This window comes from Neovison vison, chromosome 4 (genome assembly GCF_020171115.1).
Source record: "Neovison vison isolate M4711 chromosome 4, ASM_NN_V1, whole genome shotgun sequence".
Taxonomy (NCBI): domain Eukaryota; kingdom Metazoa; phylum Chordata; class Mammalia; order Carnivora; family Mustelidae; genus Neogale; species Neogale vison.
The window spans coordinates 64523869-64541421 of NC_058094.1; the positions used below are offsets into that span (position 1 = coordinate 64523869).

Genomic DNA, 17553 nt, shown 5'->3' on the forward strand with positions numbered 1-17553 from the left:
GAGGTGGGTTTTTGTTTTGTTTTGTTTTGTTTTGTTTGCTTGTTTGTTTTGTGTTGTGTTGTTTTGCTTCTTCCAGGGCTTGTTCACCAATGCTGGATATCAAAAGCTTGTGTCTGGACTTTGCAAGCCAAGGCTCAGATCGCAATGGCCTCTCCTAAGATGACATTCTCTGATGGTTGCCATCTAATGGCAGAGGTTCCCTGACAGAGATTACATTATGTATTTTCTTAGTAAGAAAAGTGTTAAGCTATTTTGGAAATTATGTGAAACTAGAGGACCACATGGAATTATGGAAGATAATCTTCCTTAGATGGACAGATACTGGGAAATACTCTTTGGAATCATGTGTGGGGTCTTTCACAGAGGGTAAATCACACAGCAGCAAAGAGAATGGCTCTTACAGAAGAAAAAGCAGGGTTTGTAAATCTATATATCAAGTCCTTTGTATTTAGAGTATGTAAGGAGATGGACTGATGCTTCCCTTTTCTTTAGATTATATAACCCCTTGGGTTTTCCTGGGACTTACAAAGAGTAGGTTGGGACAGAAACATGTTATTTCCAACTAATAAAGGCATGTGGAGTTTAAGGATTGAGCAGATCAACAGATACAATTACATAACTGATTTATTGAGTGGATCACAATATCAACTTTTCAGACTATTTTATTTGTACTGAATGTAAAGTGATTGGCTCAGTATCTAGAACATAAGAACTCAATGACAGGAGAGAGAGAATCAGCAAGCACAGAGGCTCATGGAAGCCACAGTAAGACAGAGAATGGCAGGTATTGGAGAAAACTCCATTGGGACCTGGAAACATCAATCTTCTAATTCTCTATAGAAACCATTTTCACATGTCATTACAATGTGTTCTCCCAACAAGCCTAGAAAGTGGGAAATAACTGTATTATTATTATATTATTATCTTATTTTATAGATGAGGAAATAAAGGCTAAATATGAAGGGGAAAAAAAAAAAACAAAACACCTACAACACTGCTGAGATTGTAACCTGTAAAAATTGCTCTGGAAAGCAGTTTGGCAATATATGTAAAAATTCCCTAAATTGAGCACATCTTTTTATAACAAATATATTAATGAGAATTTCCTCTAGGAAGCAGAGATATATATGTACCATCACAGTAATGTTTACAGTTTCAAAGATGGAAAAATAGAAAAACAAATGCCCAGTAAAATAGGAAACTGGTTAAATAAGTTATGATGCTTTATACAATGAAGTAGTATTAAATTTAAGTTATCAGTATAATGTTTTATGCAGGATATATTTCTAAATGAAACTTTCAAGTTGCCAGTTTATGTAGTATGAATCACTTTTGTTAAATAAACAAAATATATGCATAAAAAAGAATGGAAAATATATATTAAAAATTTAATCACAGGGCGCCTGGGTGGCTCAGTGGGTTAAGCCGCGGCCTTCGGCTCAGGTCATGATCTCAGGGTCCTGGGATCAAGTCCCGCATCGGGCTCTCTGCTCAGCAGGTAGCCTGTTTCCTCCTTTCTCTCTCTCTGCCTGCCTCTCTGCCTACTTGTGATCTCTCTCTGTCAAATAAATAAATAAAATCTTAAAAAAAAAAATTTAATCACAGTTACTTCTGATCATGATGTTATAAAACTTATTTTGATGATTTTTAATCTCTATTTTTAAGCAATGATTATTTAAATATTTTGTAAATGGAACAGAACACATACCATGTTTAAGACACATAATTTGCAACGCATTTAGTTGCCTCTTTTAATTACCTAATAAATCTTATAAATGTTTTGGTGTTTTAAACATAGAATATAAATGGTGGAGGTCTTCCCAATGATGATGGAATATTCAAAAAGCAACATTTACAAATTGGAAAATATGGTACTGGCTGTATATGAAATGCAGGGATTAAGTAGACAAATTAAAGTCTGATTAGCTACCCTATAAGTCTTCCCTTTAGAAGATTTAAAGGGAGAGCAGGGCTTCTGAATACAAACTCATGAAATTTACTGTTTTCCCTTCTTCTTAGAGAATCATAAGCTAATCTTCCTCTTTCAGGTAATGTGACAAACTAGCCAATCCCGTATATTCTTCTTGTAATCCTTAAAATATTCAGGAAAAAATATTTAAGTATTCTTTCATTAACCTGCTCTTCTACTAAATAACTAAAATTCTTCCTACTTTAGTTCATGATAATTATTCTAAAATTCTTAATTTTAATTCCTCCACGTAAAAGTCTTCTTTTCCTAAGACAATTTATCTCAGAAGCTTTCATCTTTCTGCCTACATTTTATTATCTAATTTATTAATATGGACTCTCCATTGAAATTTAGCTTCAAGGCACAATTCAACATATAAAAATGTTATTGTTTTCCCAAAAGAATCTTCTGAAGCAAGTGTCTGTGTTGTAAATCTTGATTGCCTCGTATTAAGTAATATATATATTCTTCCAAGGTTGGGTTCAACCTGAGTTTCTTTCCAAATTGTCTGCACAAATAAAACATTTGCAGACCTCATCAGTGTCTTATGTATATCTATTTAGCAAGTGATACCACTGAATTAAATTAGTGTTACATAAAATGGATTTTTTATATCAATAAAATATCAATGCATTCAGTAAGCCCCAATTAGAGCCAAGAAATCCAGAGCTTGCATTCATCCAATCTAAAAAACCTATCAACAGTTTTGCTGGTTTGACAGCCACGGAGCCAAATACTGATAAAAAAGCACTTGTTGGAAGCAGGAAATTATCCTAATCAAAATGTCACTTCTAAAAATATCTTTTTAAAAATGACAATACTGTAAACAGAAATTTCCACAGTGACAATTAAACATAATTAAATGCTGGATTTCTCTTCAAGTTTCATTCTCTACAACTTATTTTTCTGGGCTGAACTCAATTTCTCTTTCAAGTACATCTTGTTCCTGTCAGAGCAAATGTAGCTACTATTTTTTTTTAATCTATCAAGCAAATTTAAAGGCATATTGAGCCATAGTACAAATCTTAATAACCCTGAAGATATTTTCTTTAACAATTAGAGGAGCCTCGGATTAACATAACAAGACAAAGGTGAAGGGTAGATACATATGTGCCCAGGAGGAACAGAAGGATATCCTGGGACATTTGTGTCCAAAATAACAGTATGAATTTTTCAAAAAAATTTCTAAAAAGTGGCCTACATTGCTCACGTTTTATTTTATTTTATTTATTATATTTATTTTATTTATTTCTTTGAACATCGACAACCTATGGAAGGAATCAGATAACACTACAAAGAGAAATGAAAGGAAGGTCCAAGCAATGGAAAAAAAGAGAACAAATAAATTTGTAACAGCAGGACTGGGACCAAAGTCAGAAAGAAAAGCAAAAGTACCAACAATGGTTAAAATAATATTCTATATTGGGTGAGCCTGATAGTTCAGTCAGTTAAGCATCTGACTCTTGGTTTTGGCTCAGGTCATGATGTCATGGGTCATGAGATCAAGCTCCAGATCAAGCCCTGGGTGAGGCTCCCTGCTCAGTGTGAAGTCTGCTTGGGCATTCTCTCCCTCTGCCTCTCCCTCTACTTACACTCTTCCTCCCTCTCTCTCTCAAATAAGTGAGTAAATGGGTCTTTAAAATAAAATAAAATGATATCCCAATGAGTTTTATCTAAGTCAACGCTGCTATGGAGTCGGGCAAAGAGAGACGGAGGGAGATAAACTTTATGCTTAGTCTACTGTAGGAATGTGAAAACTGTAGTAGACATTGTCCCTTTGTGGGAAAGGGAACAGATGCTTTCTAGAGTAATGTTCATAAAAGTCTGATTCTTGTCACCAGAACAGGCTGCACTAGAGACTGACAACTGAAGTAACAATGGAATGTCCTAGAGATGCAAAGTCTGATTTTCAAATATCCATCAACAGCTAAAGCATTCCATCATCTCATTCTCTCTCCAAACACTTACTTACAAGCTATTGTTTATAAATTAGTATAGTATTCAATTTAATTTATTTGTTTATACAAACATATGTGTTTTACTAATAAATTAGGTCATTTAAAGTATGCTTACTTTGTTCACATAGCAAGTCTTCTTTTTTGAGAACCCTGAATAACAACTTTAAAATGCATTTAATAATATATAGGGAATTCATACAAATGTTGGATGCATCATTGTCCCTTTTCATTTCAAAGATAATCCTTTGTTTTTTTGAAATTTGTAGTATCAGGTTTCTATTTTTAGTTAGATATTCTTAGTATCAGTCTTTATATATTGATCCAAGCTTCAAACTTTAAAAATAAATGTTCCTTTCAACACAGACACTCTAACCTCTTTATTGTTTAATCCCTCAATTTATACATCTTATCTGTGTATGGCTTAAGATGTTTGGGGTTGCAAGTAACAGAAAACCCAATTCTAACTACATTAAATAATAAACAAGATTTATTGGCTTACTTAGCTAGAAGTCCTCAGCTTGACAGACTTCAGGTTGGTTGGTTGAAGGGCTCACTAGCATCACTAAGGACCCAGAAAGGACCTGGTCATTTCTGCTTCTCTGCTTTGATATCCATACTGTGGGCTTCATCCTAAAGAAGGCTCTTCACTGCTGTAGGAGAAACTTAATCTTACCCAAAAAAATCAAGGCATGGAGAAGTTTAGGGGACAAGGAATTTACTCTAAAGACTATTACCATTCAAGCATAGAATCTGAAAAAATAGAGTTTTCAGTAAGTATTTGTTGAAAAAGCAAGTAAATTAATTATCCAGGAAATAAATTACATAGTATGACTCCAAATCAACATTATCAGGTCTCTTCCTTAGCACATTCACACGCATGGCTTAAAAAACAAAACAAAACAAACAAACAAAAAAACCCCACTAAATAACTTTACAAAATGAACCAGAGAGGGGGAGTCATGTAAATATTTCCTAAGGACTCACACTTAATACAACACAATGTCCAACGACACACTATGACGTTAGATACAATTGTGAGTAGCAGAATCTTAGAAGATTCTTACTGAGATTGTAACTGAAACCTGTACTTCTATCATCTGCTTTTAATTCTAATGACAGGTTTACCAACTCATCACTCTTGCTTTTTGCTTCTTGCTTCTGCCTTTCTCACAACTGGACCTGTATCAGGGTTCCTGTTCTCAGCTTTTGTTGCTGACATTTCAAACAAGGAAAAAAAAAAAAAGGCAAAACAAAACAGCACATTCCTGTCTTAGAATATCTGGAGTATTATAAAACAAAACAAAACAAAACAAAAAGCATATCACAGAGTAGGTAGCTTATAAATAAAACCATTTATTTCTCAAAGTTCAGACTCTGGAAAGTCCAGGAACATGGTGTTAGGTGATGGGGTGTCTGGTGAGGGCCCACTTCCCAGTTCATAGATGACTATCTTTTCATTGCGTCCTCACATGGTGGAAGGGGTGAAGGATCTCTGTGGAAAGTCTTTTAAAAGAACATTTCACGATTCAGCCTCGTGACCTAAGCACTTTGCAAAGGCCCCGCTTCCTAATACCGTGATACTGGACATCAAAATGTCAACATACCAGGGGGGCACAAACATTTAGACCATAGAAGTTCCTTTGGAACTTTGGAGCTCTGAGATCCAAATCCTTAGGTTACAGACAACTTTTTACTACAGCCTTTGTGACCAAGAGCATGGTCCCCCTATTGACATCTCTTCACCAGAAATTCTGAAATAGAAATCTCCTGTATAAAAAAGAAATGTCATAGGCTAGCTCAATCAGATTCTAAGTTAGTAGCACTTACAATTCACTGAGTACTACGGACTCAATTTTCATGGTGCATACAAGAACTCAGGATGGCTTTCCTTTAAAGGATGTACAACATGGTAGGAAAGATTTTTTTGCCATTAGTTTTGTTTTTATTTGTTTAGTTAAAATACAGTCAAATTGGGGTGCCTGGGTGGCTCAGTAGGTTAAGCCTCTGCCTTCACTCAGGTCATGGTCTCAGGGTCCTGGATCGAGCCCCACATCGGGCTCTCTGCTTAGCGAGTATCCTGCTTCCTCCTCTCTCTGCCTGCCTCTCTGCCTACTTGTGATCTCAATCAAATAAATAAATAAGATCTTTAGAAAAAAAAAATACAGTCAAATAAACAGGCATGAGTAGAGTGAAGTGAAATGATTGAGGGGGAAAAGAAAAAGACACACAGCACATAAAAGGAAAGGCAGAAGAACCAAAAAGTAGGTAGCCGAATGACCCTATAGGTTTTTGGAGGATCTGAATCCTGACCACTGTTCCAGCATTTTCTGCACAATTCCTTCCTTCATTCTCTATTTCCAAGGCACACCAGCCTATTCCAGTGTCAATCAGACCAAGCACCTCACTACCTCAGGGCATTCTCCCACCCTATTAATCCCTCTGCCCAAATCTTGCTCCTATTCTTTCTTTCAACTTACATCCATCAACCCTATTAAATCTATGTGTCTTTTCACTAAGTGAAGAAATACTCACATAGCCTACCTATGCTTCATGAGGTACTCTCATTTATAAGGTCTCACAACAGCTGTACTTTCCCTTTCTCTTCTCAATTCAATTAAAATTATATAATTATTTATCTAAGTTTTCTAATTTGATGTCTGCCTTTTGATATACCAAAAGATCTTCCCTCCCTTCTTTCCTTCATTCCTTCCCTCCTTCCTTCCCCTACTCCCTCCCTTCTCTCCCCTTCTTTCCTCCTTCCTTCCTTTCATTCTTCCCTCCTTCCTTCCTTCCTTCTTTTACACAATAAAAATATGCATTGTTCTAGGTCTTGGGGATACAAATATGAACGGAAAAAGGATAGGGACCTTGACCTTGCCTCATGCAACATTGTTGTCCTCAACACCTCAGCACCTAGCACAGTCAATGATATGTTGCAGGCATGCCATAAACTTTGAAGGGTAGATGATGGTTGGATTGATGGAGGGAGATTAGGGGTATAAGCAAGTTTCAGGACTTGATTCAAAACTAGATGTGCCTGATTCTAAAGTCCAACCTCTTAACCACTTGGCTATCTTGCTTAATGCATCTATATATTATTTATAATACATAGTGTCACCAGGTCTAATCATACTTTTGGAACAAATTAACACCTAGCACAGTGTTGGTATATAATAAGAACTCACTAACTAGGTGCTAATTTCTAGACTACAATAGGTCAAGACATGTGAGTATTTTAAGTAGTTTGTACTTTGTTTTTCTAAGCAAAATAATATTCTTAGGGGCCCGCTCTGTAACAATACTTCATGAATCAATCTTTCATGAGTGAAAGAATGGTGTTGTCTCAGGTCATCCCATCTGTTTTCTGGGCTTGAAAGACAACAGCAAGAAAAGCAGAAAAGAACCTAGGAATATCCTATATAATGAGTTTCTATTGTAACAATCCTTGTTATGTCCACTAAATGGTTGGGGCAGTGGTTTCTTAATGGAGTGTACATGACCATATGTTAGGGAATGGGAAGAAAATATTAGAACTTCTACTTAGATTTATTTTTATCTCATCTTTTGAAAAGGTCTTTGTTCACATGCTTATTATGTATAAAATTCATTAATGCTATTATATATGCCTATAACTAACACATGCATATAAATATCAGTACATAAATGATTTTTATTAATAGGGTTGCACAAATAAAACATTTCAGTTGGAACATGATATAGGTAAAGCCATGTCAAAAATTCAATTTCCTATGTGACCTTATTGCTCAAAAATAAAATGTCTTTCCTATAAGGTGTAAAATTAAGTCCAATTAATTCTAAGTGGATAAGTCATCACAGAACTATCTCTGATAGAGTTAGAAAACATCTCAAAGAATCTTAATGATGTTGATTCTATAAAACCTTTTCCTATATGGAGAAGAGAAAACTATTTATTGACTCGTGTTCTATACTAGTCACTAAATCCAAGCATATATCCTTAATCTTCACAATAAGCCGCTATAGGTAGGAAATATTTTCTTTACTTTATGGTTGATTAAATGAAAGTTAAGGAAGTTAAGTAATTTCCTAATGTCACACTTCTAGTAAAAGGAGAAACTGGTATTTGAACAATTTTTAATTGCAAGGGCCAAGCATTTTTCCCCTAAGGCAGATCTTAATTTTAGCACTTAAACACGATCTTAGACAAATTATTTAAACTCTTTAAGCCTTGATAATTTATTTTTTAAAAGAGAACAATAAAGATAACTACCTTAAGTTGATTGGTATGTTTCACATAGAGATTCTTCATATAGCTAATATTTTAGAAGCTATGTGGTATCCTCAAGGCTTCATTCTGAATTTCAAAGTTCAAGCTGAATAATTACAAGAAAGTTCAAACATCTTCATCTGTGTTTGGTGGATAGCTGGGACCTCAAATTATATCCATGGCTGGTCAGTTTAGAATTACAACAAATCCTATCTAATATGAACAATAAAATAGGTTCACATCTGTTGTGCTATAGTCAGAAATGGGGAAGAACTTTCATTTTAAGTTGGATTTCATAAAAAGAGAAGCTAAGTATCAAGAATTAGGAGTTTGTATCCTATATTTGCTGTAGATTTATCTAAAACACATCAGAAGACATGCAAATATATTTCTAATAGAATCTTCAAATCAAAAATTTTGAAGTATAACTGTCCTTTAACAAAGAATTACATCACTTTGTGTCTTGTCATTAATCTCTTCTGATTGTACTTATTTTAATTCTGTCATATACCAGGACTACTAATTAGAAAATAAACTCCAAAATATGTATTTCATATAAAAATGAATATATAAAAACATTTTAATTTTTTGGCCATATGCTGCTATAAATAAAATACACTGTGACTTTTTTAAAAAGGCAATATATCTCATTAGTAAATTAACCAGTGTGCTAGGATGTGGAATGAGGCAGTTCCAACTGTCTCAGAAATTTTGGCTAAAGCTTTAAAGCAGAGAACAGTGGATTAGAAGTAAACCATATTGAAAACTATAATGACTAATTTGATGTGTCAAATTGGCTGGGCTAAGGGATACCCACATAACTGGAAAAACATTATTTCTCATGTGTCCATGAGAGTATCTCCAGGGAAGATTAGCATTTGAGACTTAGTAGATGAGTAAAGAACACTGTCCTGACCAAAGTGGCTGGGCCTCATTCAATCCACTGGTATTCACCTGCTGAGAGCCTGAATACAACAAAAAGTCAGAGGAAGGGAGAAACTTACTCTCTTTGTTAAAATTGGAATATCCACCTTCTTTCAACCTTGGACACTGGTTCTCTCCTGGTTCTCGGGCCTTTGGACTAGTAATGAATTACACCACCATCTTTCCTTGTTCTCTAGCTTCAAGACAACAGATCATGGGACTTCCTGGCCTCAACCATCTGACTCAAATCCTATGACAAATCTACGTGTGTGTGTGTGTGTGTGTGTGTGTGTGTGTGTGTGTGTATACATAGGTACTGTTTCTCTGGAGAACCCTAATACAAATGTGAAATGCTGCACACATCCACCCAGGGCTTGTTAAGAGGGACCAAACTGGTATAAACACCATTACTACAGTAGCCAATGTAACATAAAGCTGGAGAGGAAAATTCTTTGAAGGGAATTCCTATATGCAGAGAAAACTGGATTGTTTCATTCTCCTTCCATGATGCACTCCCCCAAGCCAAGCCAACAGAAAATTTGTAATATTTGTGCCAATTATGAAACCTTATTTCTCAACACATCCATACTTCTATAGTCTGCTTTATAATTCAGGAGCTAGGACTCTGAAAACTTCATTTCTTTTGGCAGCTGGCTCCCCATTAAGTTTATGCCAACAGAGGGAGCATGAGGAAAATTGGAAGAGGGGAGAAGAAGGCACTTACTTACCCCATCCTGACTGCTTGCTGTTCCTGTCAACACAACCCCTTCCCACTGGGTTCCTGTCTCTAGCTTCTGTTGGTACTTGGGGAGCCATTCTCATTGTGGAGTACCTCCACAGAGGTACCAGTACCATCTAGGTTAAGCTGCTTTCTGAGCAGAAGGGGCCCCCCTCCACTGAGTTTCTAAATTCTGATAACTAAGTTTCTTCCCTTTGTTCCCAAGGCTGTCGGTGAAGCTGCTTCCTGAAGTTACTGAATTGGCATTACCCCAGCTTTTCCCTGTTTGCTTTTTCAGTCCTCCAACCCCTATTCTTCCAGTTCCCCATAATAAATTATCTCTGTTGAAATAGTAAATGTGGTTTCTGGTTTCCAACTTGCTCCTCGTCAGTCTTCCAGTTCCCCATAATAAATTATCTCTGTTGAAATAGTAAATGTGGTTTCTGGTTTCCAACTTGCTCCTCGTCAGTACTTAGGATTGAGACCCTTGGAGATGGAACATTATGATGAGCTTGGTCATATGCTTGAACCCCGACGTTAAACTCCTTGCCAATGAGAGTTATGATACTAACAATATGTGACATGTAGACACATAACACTTTAAAATATTATCACCTATGCTTGACTGTGAGAAATTGCTTGGAGAAGGCTGTGCCTCGGGGAACTGAATGGCTGCTACACTTGACCACGATTATAATAATGGTGAACATAAGGACTGCAAGTAATGATCATAAGGGGGATTCTGACTCAACTGACAGCTTACAGAAATAATGGCAAGCTCAGAGCTTTAAACTCCAGCTCAAATCACAGAGAACCACGAGCTGCAGTAAAACAATCTCGTATCTCTTTTAGCTATACATATGATTTCATGGGAGTCATGCTATTCTTTTTTTTTTTTTTTAAAGATTTTATTTATTTATTTGTCAGAGAGAGAGCGAGCACAGGCAGACAGAGAGGCAGGCAGAGGCAGAGGGAGAAGCAGGCTCCCTGCCGAGCAAGGAGCCCGATGCGGGACTTGATCCCAGGACGCCGGGATCATGACCTGAGCCGAAGGCAGCTGCTAACCAACTGAGCCACCCAGGTGTCCCGGGAGTCATGCTATTCTTGGTTAAGGAATATACTTTGTTCGGGTTTGTCTTACTTTGTTCAGGTCCTGAGTAACCTCGCCTGGGTAGCTACCTTGCAATGCGATAACATTTCTCATTAAGACTCTCTCAACCACCCTTTTTTTATAACCACAATCAGGTATCAGCTTCTTCTTGGAAGACAGGTAAAAAGGCTGACCATTTAGGAGATACTCTATACTCCATAAGATGTCCCTAATTTATTTTGGCAAAAATATATGTAGAAACGAATTCTAAGGATGTTAGATCAGAGCAAATTCAATAAAACACTGGATTGTGCTGGGCTGATTGATATGGAACAATCTATGGTTTCCTTATGTGAAGTGTTAGCTCTCATGTTCTAACAATTTGCTGAGTCGCTTGACACTGAGCCTCAACAGATTCCTGCATTCAATAATGTTGAGATTCCATAGTATATCAGGCTACAAAGGAAAGAATCCAAATGTTTAGAAAGATAAGAACAGTGGAGCAAATTTATTATGTGAAAACTGCACATTCACTCACCTTTGAATCTACACAGGGATGACAACATTCACTTCATTAAAACATGAAGAAACACATTAGGGAGAAGAGCAAGAGTGTATCCTTGAAAAGCCCTGTGGTCGCTGTCTTCTGAAGGCCAGGGATGAGAGGGAAAACAATGCCACTGAGACAGGCTCTCCCTTCAACTGGAATGATGGCTTCCAGAGTAACAAAGGTCAGGCACCACTACTTAACTTCCATAGACAGGATGGACATATTTATCACAATGAGCAACAAGAACCAAATGATACGCAAAATGTTCTGACCAGCAGTAGTCTTTCATATTGCCTAATAATTAATCATGGTGTCCCTAGAAGTGGAACAGATGGGCAGCCTACAGAATATTACTCAATCTATATAAATAGAATAGAAAAAAAAAAAAAAAAAAAACTAGATCTGGTAGGCTAAAACCCTGACTTGAGTTACCAGAATGGAGAGTCTGGCCTCATGAAAATCTAGGGATGTACCAAGTTGGTGAAATCTCTGAAGGCCATTAATCCTGCAAGATTACCCCTCCAAAGTTGCTGTGCCCACACCACCACCCACAACAAAGGGGCATACCTTTGATATCCTGAATACTTGAATATGCTGATTAGCCCATTAGGCTGCTGTTTCTGACTGGGGTCCAGAGCAAGGCCAGACTCTGCAGCAGATCCAGCCACAGTACATGCCGTTCTAGCACTAAATCCTTATGTTGAAGGAGATCCAAGATTACTTCAAGTGCCTGAACCAAGTGGAATACTGTACTGAGTGCCTAGCAAGCCCGCACAGGAGAATACACTCGGGCCCCAAGATATTTTTAGTAAAGTCCTGTGTGCTTCTCCAGACAACCAGTTTCCTTCTGAAATATACCTCTAGATATGTTTCAGAAGAACACCTGCCTAATGGACATGAATTGGCCATGAGACCTGAAATGTCCATTATGAACTGGGTATTCTCGGGCTACCAAACCCAGAGTATGGTAAGTTACATTGGCAGATGGCTCAGACTCCTTAAATACATACTTCTGATACATTGCCTCCTTTCCCTCAATCTGTATATACATCTTTATGGGGAGTCCATTATGACCCATGACTAGGAGAAAGAGGAAAACAAACGAAACCAAAACAAAACAAAATTTGAAACTGATTCAGACCTGCATAATACACTGGCATAAAGATCAAGGTAGACTGTTAAAAAGAGGCAACCCACGGAATGGGAAAAGATATTTGCAAATGACTGTACAGACAAAAGGTTGATATCCAGGATCTATAAAGAACTTCTCAAACTCAACACACACAAAACAGATAATCATATCAAAATATGGACAGAAGATATGAACAGACACTTCTCCAAAGAAGACATACAAATGGCTATCAGACACATGAAAAAATGTTCATCATCACTAGCCATCAGAGAGATTCAAATTAAAACCATATTGAGATACCACCTTACACCACTTAGAATGGCCAAAATTAGCAAGACAGGAAACAACATGTGTTGGAGAGGATGTGGAGAAAGGGGAATCCTCTTACACTGTTGGTGGGAATGCAAGTTGGTGCAGCCACTTTGGAGAACAGTGTGGAGATTCCTCAAGAAATTAAAAAATAGAGCTTCCCTATGACCCTGCAATTGCACTACTGGGTATTTACCCCAAAGATACAGATGTAGTGAAAAGAAGGGCCATCTGTACCCCAGTGTTTATAGCAGCAATGGCCATGGTCGCCAAACTGCAGAAAGAACCAAGATGCCCTTCAACGGACGAATGGATAAGGAAGATGTGGTCCATATACACTAGGGAGTATTATGCCTCCATCAGAAAGGATGAATACCCAACTTTTGTAGCAACATGGATGGGACTGGAAGAGATTACACTGAGTGAAATAAGTCAAGCAGAGAGAGTCAATTATCATATGGTTTCACTTATTTGTGGCGCATAATAAATAACATGGAGGACATAGGGAGATGGAGAGGAGAAGGGAGTTGAGGGAAATTGGAAGGGGAGGTGAACCATGAGAGACTATGGACTCTGAAAAACAATCTGAGGGTTTTGAAGGGGTGGGGGGTGGGAGGTTGGGGAAGCCAGGTGGTGGGTATTAAGGAGGACACATATTGCATGGAGCACTGGGTGTGGTGCAAAAAACAATGAATTCTGTTATGCTGGGGGAAAAAAAAAAAAAGAGGTAGACTGTTAAAGCATGTTATGTCCACTAAGATATCTTCTAGAAAGATAGAGAGAAAGGCTCTGAAGCTTTAAGAACACTTACTTGCCCACATAACTGATCTATTGCCAGAAGTAGGGATTCACTGATTTATGGACAGTGGCTAATGGTGTGGCTCAAAGATCTGAAAAGAACAGAATTGGAAGATTGGAAGATTGGTTTAAAGGATGTCTAAGTATGTGAGAGGACAATTTAAAATGTGAATAAATGATTAAGGTATTTGTTACCCGTTTGTTTTGTTGGTTGGAATAAAAAAAAATAAATGGAATAGTGAACAACAATATATTAGGTGGGGAAAGTGGTGGCAAGAGGCACAGGCCTTGAAAGCCTCTGCACTACTCACTAGGAAAGTAAATATAAGACTCAACATACACCCTACTACTTCTGAGAAAACCACACACACACAAAATTAAGTTTAAAACTTCCAAAAGTAGAGGGAAAAGTCTTAAATAATATAGGCAATCCAAACCCAGCAATGTAAAAAATGGATTATACATTTCAATCAGAATCAATTTCTTCAGAAATGCAAAACTGGCTTAACATTTTAAAAATCCAATAAAGTAATTCTTCTAATTAATAGAATAAAAGAGAAAAGTCATATGATCACCTCGATAGACAAAGAACGACTATTAAATATTAAGTGAACTTAATTTTTTAAAGATTTGTTTGTTTATTTATTTTAGAGAGAGAAGGAAAACACAAGTGGGTGGGGGTAATGGGAGCAGAGGGACAAGCAGACTCCACACAGAGCGCAAAGCTCAACATGGGGCTCAATCCCAGGGCACAGAGATCACGACCTGAGCAGAAATCAAGAGTCAGACACTCAATTGACTGAGCCACCCAGGCGGCCCCATCAAATTTTTTAAAGTAATCTCCATGCCCAATGTGGAGCTTGAACTCACAACCTCAAGATCTAGAGTCACATGTTCTACCAACTGAGCCAGCCAGGTACCCCAAGCGAACTCAGTTTTTAATTCAAAAATCCTAGCATGCTACTAAGAGAAGGAAACTTCCTAACTTTATAAAGTATCTATTAAAAACCTACTAATATTATGATCATTCCTCTTAAAATCAGGACCCACTCAAAAAATTATGAAGTATTACCACTTCTTCTCAACATTGTATTCAAATTCTTAGCTCTGATTTTTAAAAAGACATAAAAGCTATCAAGACAGAAAAGAAACAAAACTGTCTATTTTTTGCTACTTTTCACTAATGACAGCAGTCATATCATCATATGGAGAAAAAATGAAATAAAAGCTATGATAACTGGAAAGAAAGAAACAACATGTCATTTTCACAAACAATACGGCTCTTTACATAGGAAAATTCCAAATAGCTTCTAAGTAAGAATAAATAAGGTAATTTAGCATGTTTCACCATGTACATTTAAAATCAAAGTGATAAACTTCTTTCATTATAATTAAATCCATTTCTGGTCCAATATCAGACAATAATCCATGGTAAAACCTCCTCACTTTCAGCACAGGCTGGCATTAAAGCCCTTTTGAAGCAAGACTTCATTAAGCTGGATGATCCTCCAAAATCACACTTTTAATTTTATTAAAATACAAAAGAAAGTAAACTAATAGAGATTCCATAACACCTTCACTAACCCAGAGAAGAGTAAAATGACCAATTTGCCTATTTTTACCTCAGCAAGACATTTACTTTTTACAGATGAAAACTCTGCTGGATATTAAATAAAATCTCAGTATCAGTGAAAAGAAAACATCAAATACAGAATTAATTTCTACAAACTATATATTTTTTATGAATAACCATTATTTGATCAAAATGAGCCAGCAAGGAAAAAAACCCTCCACTTAAGAATCCCAGATGTATACCCCATGTGAGTGAGAAGGCAATCAATTAAACAAACAAAAGGGGATGCCATTTATTTTAGCTGCACCTTTCTTAGGCTTGCTTAGATTGAATGGAGTCACAAAAATAGTTATATTTTTACTTTATAAAAATCACAATATTTTAACCACACATGGATAACTTAAGACTCTTAACAAACAACAGAAAATCCAAATCAGTCCATCTTACACGTATACAAAAAAGGGGGAGCCACTGACTCCTGTACTATAGAGATTTTAATGCCTTTTACTTTGTGGATCATCTTTTAGCCTTCTTTGAGGTCTCTGCATATTTTTCATTTGTGAAAATTAGAAGCAGTGGAAAGGTTTAGCCAGGTTTATGAAAAAGCAAAGATTATCTCGCATTTCTGCAAGCCATACTGTTTCTATGCATTTATTCATTCAACAAGTATTTAAATTCTTATGATAATTATAAATTAGGTACTTAGGAAGAATATTACGGGGGAAAAGCCAACAGTCTAGTTATAAAGACAAACTCAGAAAGTAATCCAGAAAGTAGTTAAGTAACATTGTCATTAACCCTTAAAGTGAGTGGCACAGCCCCTAAGTCAATAGTTCACAGAAACAGAAAATCTAGGGTAGCCAGAGATGTCCAAAACATTTGGTTAAAGAGACAAAACATGAAGTATCCCTTAATGAGTGGTTGATACTCAGAGGGAAAATGGAGGTTCTGGGGAATATGTCCAGATCCTTTGTTCAGAAACAAAAACTCATTGTGCCAGCTGCCAGGAGTATTAGCTGTTGGAGGCTCTCACCTAAGGCCTTGTCCAGAATTGTCCTTCCAAGAAGGCAACTGCCTCATCCAAGGTCACACTCCCTCTCTCTGAAGGAAGAGTGTTTCTAATCACTGAAATACAAAACCCAGGCACCGTGCTTCTACTGAACAGCCTTTAAAGGCCTCCCCACTTACAAGGCTCTCTTAGTGAAGGTTCCTTCCTATGTGATCAGTTGAGGGCTTTCTTATAACTGCCTCATAGTTCACTTTGTTCCTCCACTCAAACCCACAGCCTTCACTCCCTTCAAGATTCTCCTATGAGCACTCCACGATCAACCCTCTGCATGAAAATCTCCATGAAAATAGTGTGTGTGTGTCTCCTGAGGAACCTAGTCTAAGACATTTTGGAAAACAAAGAAAATACTCAACCTAGAGAGAATGCCAAGCAAAGACTTGACATTATACATACTGGAGTAATTGGACAATAGTTTGTCCAATTGGCTCACATTGAAGGAAGTGTGGGGGTGGGGCGTGAAAAGTATGGTTAAATAGATTTTGGAGGACTCCAAATGCCACCTTCATTTGGAACTCATTCCATAATCCAGTGTTCCAAAACTCTTACATCTTCAATGGCCCAGGACTGAGAATTCTTTCTCCTAGATGTCTTTTTTTTTTTTTTTTAAGATTTTATTTATTTATTTGACAGACAGAGATCACAGTAGGCAGAGAGGCAGGCAAAGAGAGAGAGAGGAAGAAGCAGGCTCCCTGCTGAGCAGAGAGCCCGATGCGGGGCTCGATCCCAGGACCCTGAGATCATGACCTGAGCTGAAAGCAGAGGCTTTAACCCACTGGGCCACCCAGGCACCCCTCTCCTAGATGTCTTGACACAGAGCTAAAAGTGACAAAGTTGGAAGCATGAAAATTCTCTGAGGTTTGATTATCTTTTAATTTATGTGACTCTTGCATTTTGCCCACAGTTATCAGCATTTGTCATCATGAATGCATATTCTTGTTTAAGGAGCATGGACACAGTGAGTGGAGAAATAGTGTGTGTGTGTGTGTGTGTGTGTGTGCGCGCGCGCATGTGCGTGCAATTCTCAATGTTTTCAGCTCTTGAAAGAGGGCTTTAAAAAAGAAGGGGTTGGTAAAAATGATAGTCGGGTTGTGTTTGAAAATGCTGACTCATTCCTTCCACCTGCCCAACACCGTTTCTACCCATCTGATGCTCATTTCCAGGCTACCTGCTCCTAGCCTCTCCTAACCATCACTTCTGATTTGTCTGCTCAGTGAGGG

At 37.3% G+C, this 17553-nt stretch overlaps 1 protein-coding gene across 2 annotated transcripts in view; it reads right to left on the reverse strand.

Moving 5' to 3' along the window:
* C4H8orf34 (chromosome 4 C8orf34 homolog) overlaps positions 1 to 17553 on the reverse strand; it is a 378696-nt gene that overhangs the window by 346735 nt on the left and 14408 nt on the right. The window contains exon 1 of one of the 2 annotated variants that reach the window (XM_044245488.1): positions 4427 to 4498. The exons of the other annotated variant lie outside the window; for it this stretch is intronic. The gene's annotated coding sequence lies outside the window, so the exon portion shown is untranslated. Of the gene's footprint in view, positions 1 to 4426; positions 4499 to 17553 lie in introns of those variants that run through there. 2 annotated transcript variants of the gene reach the window in all.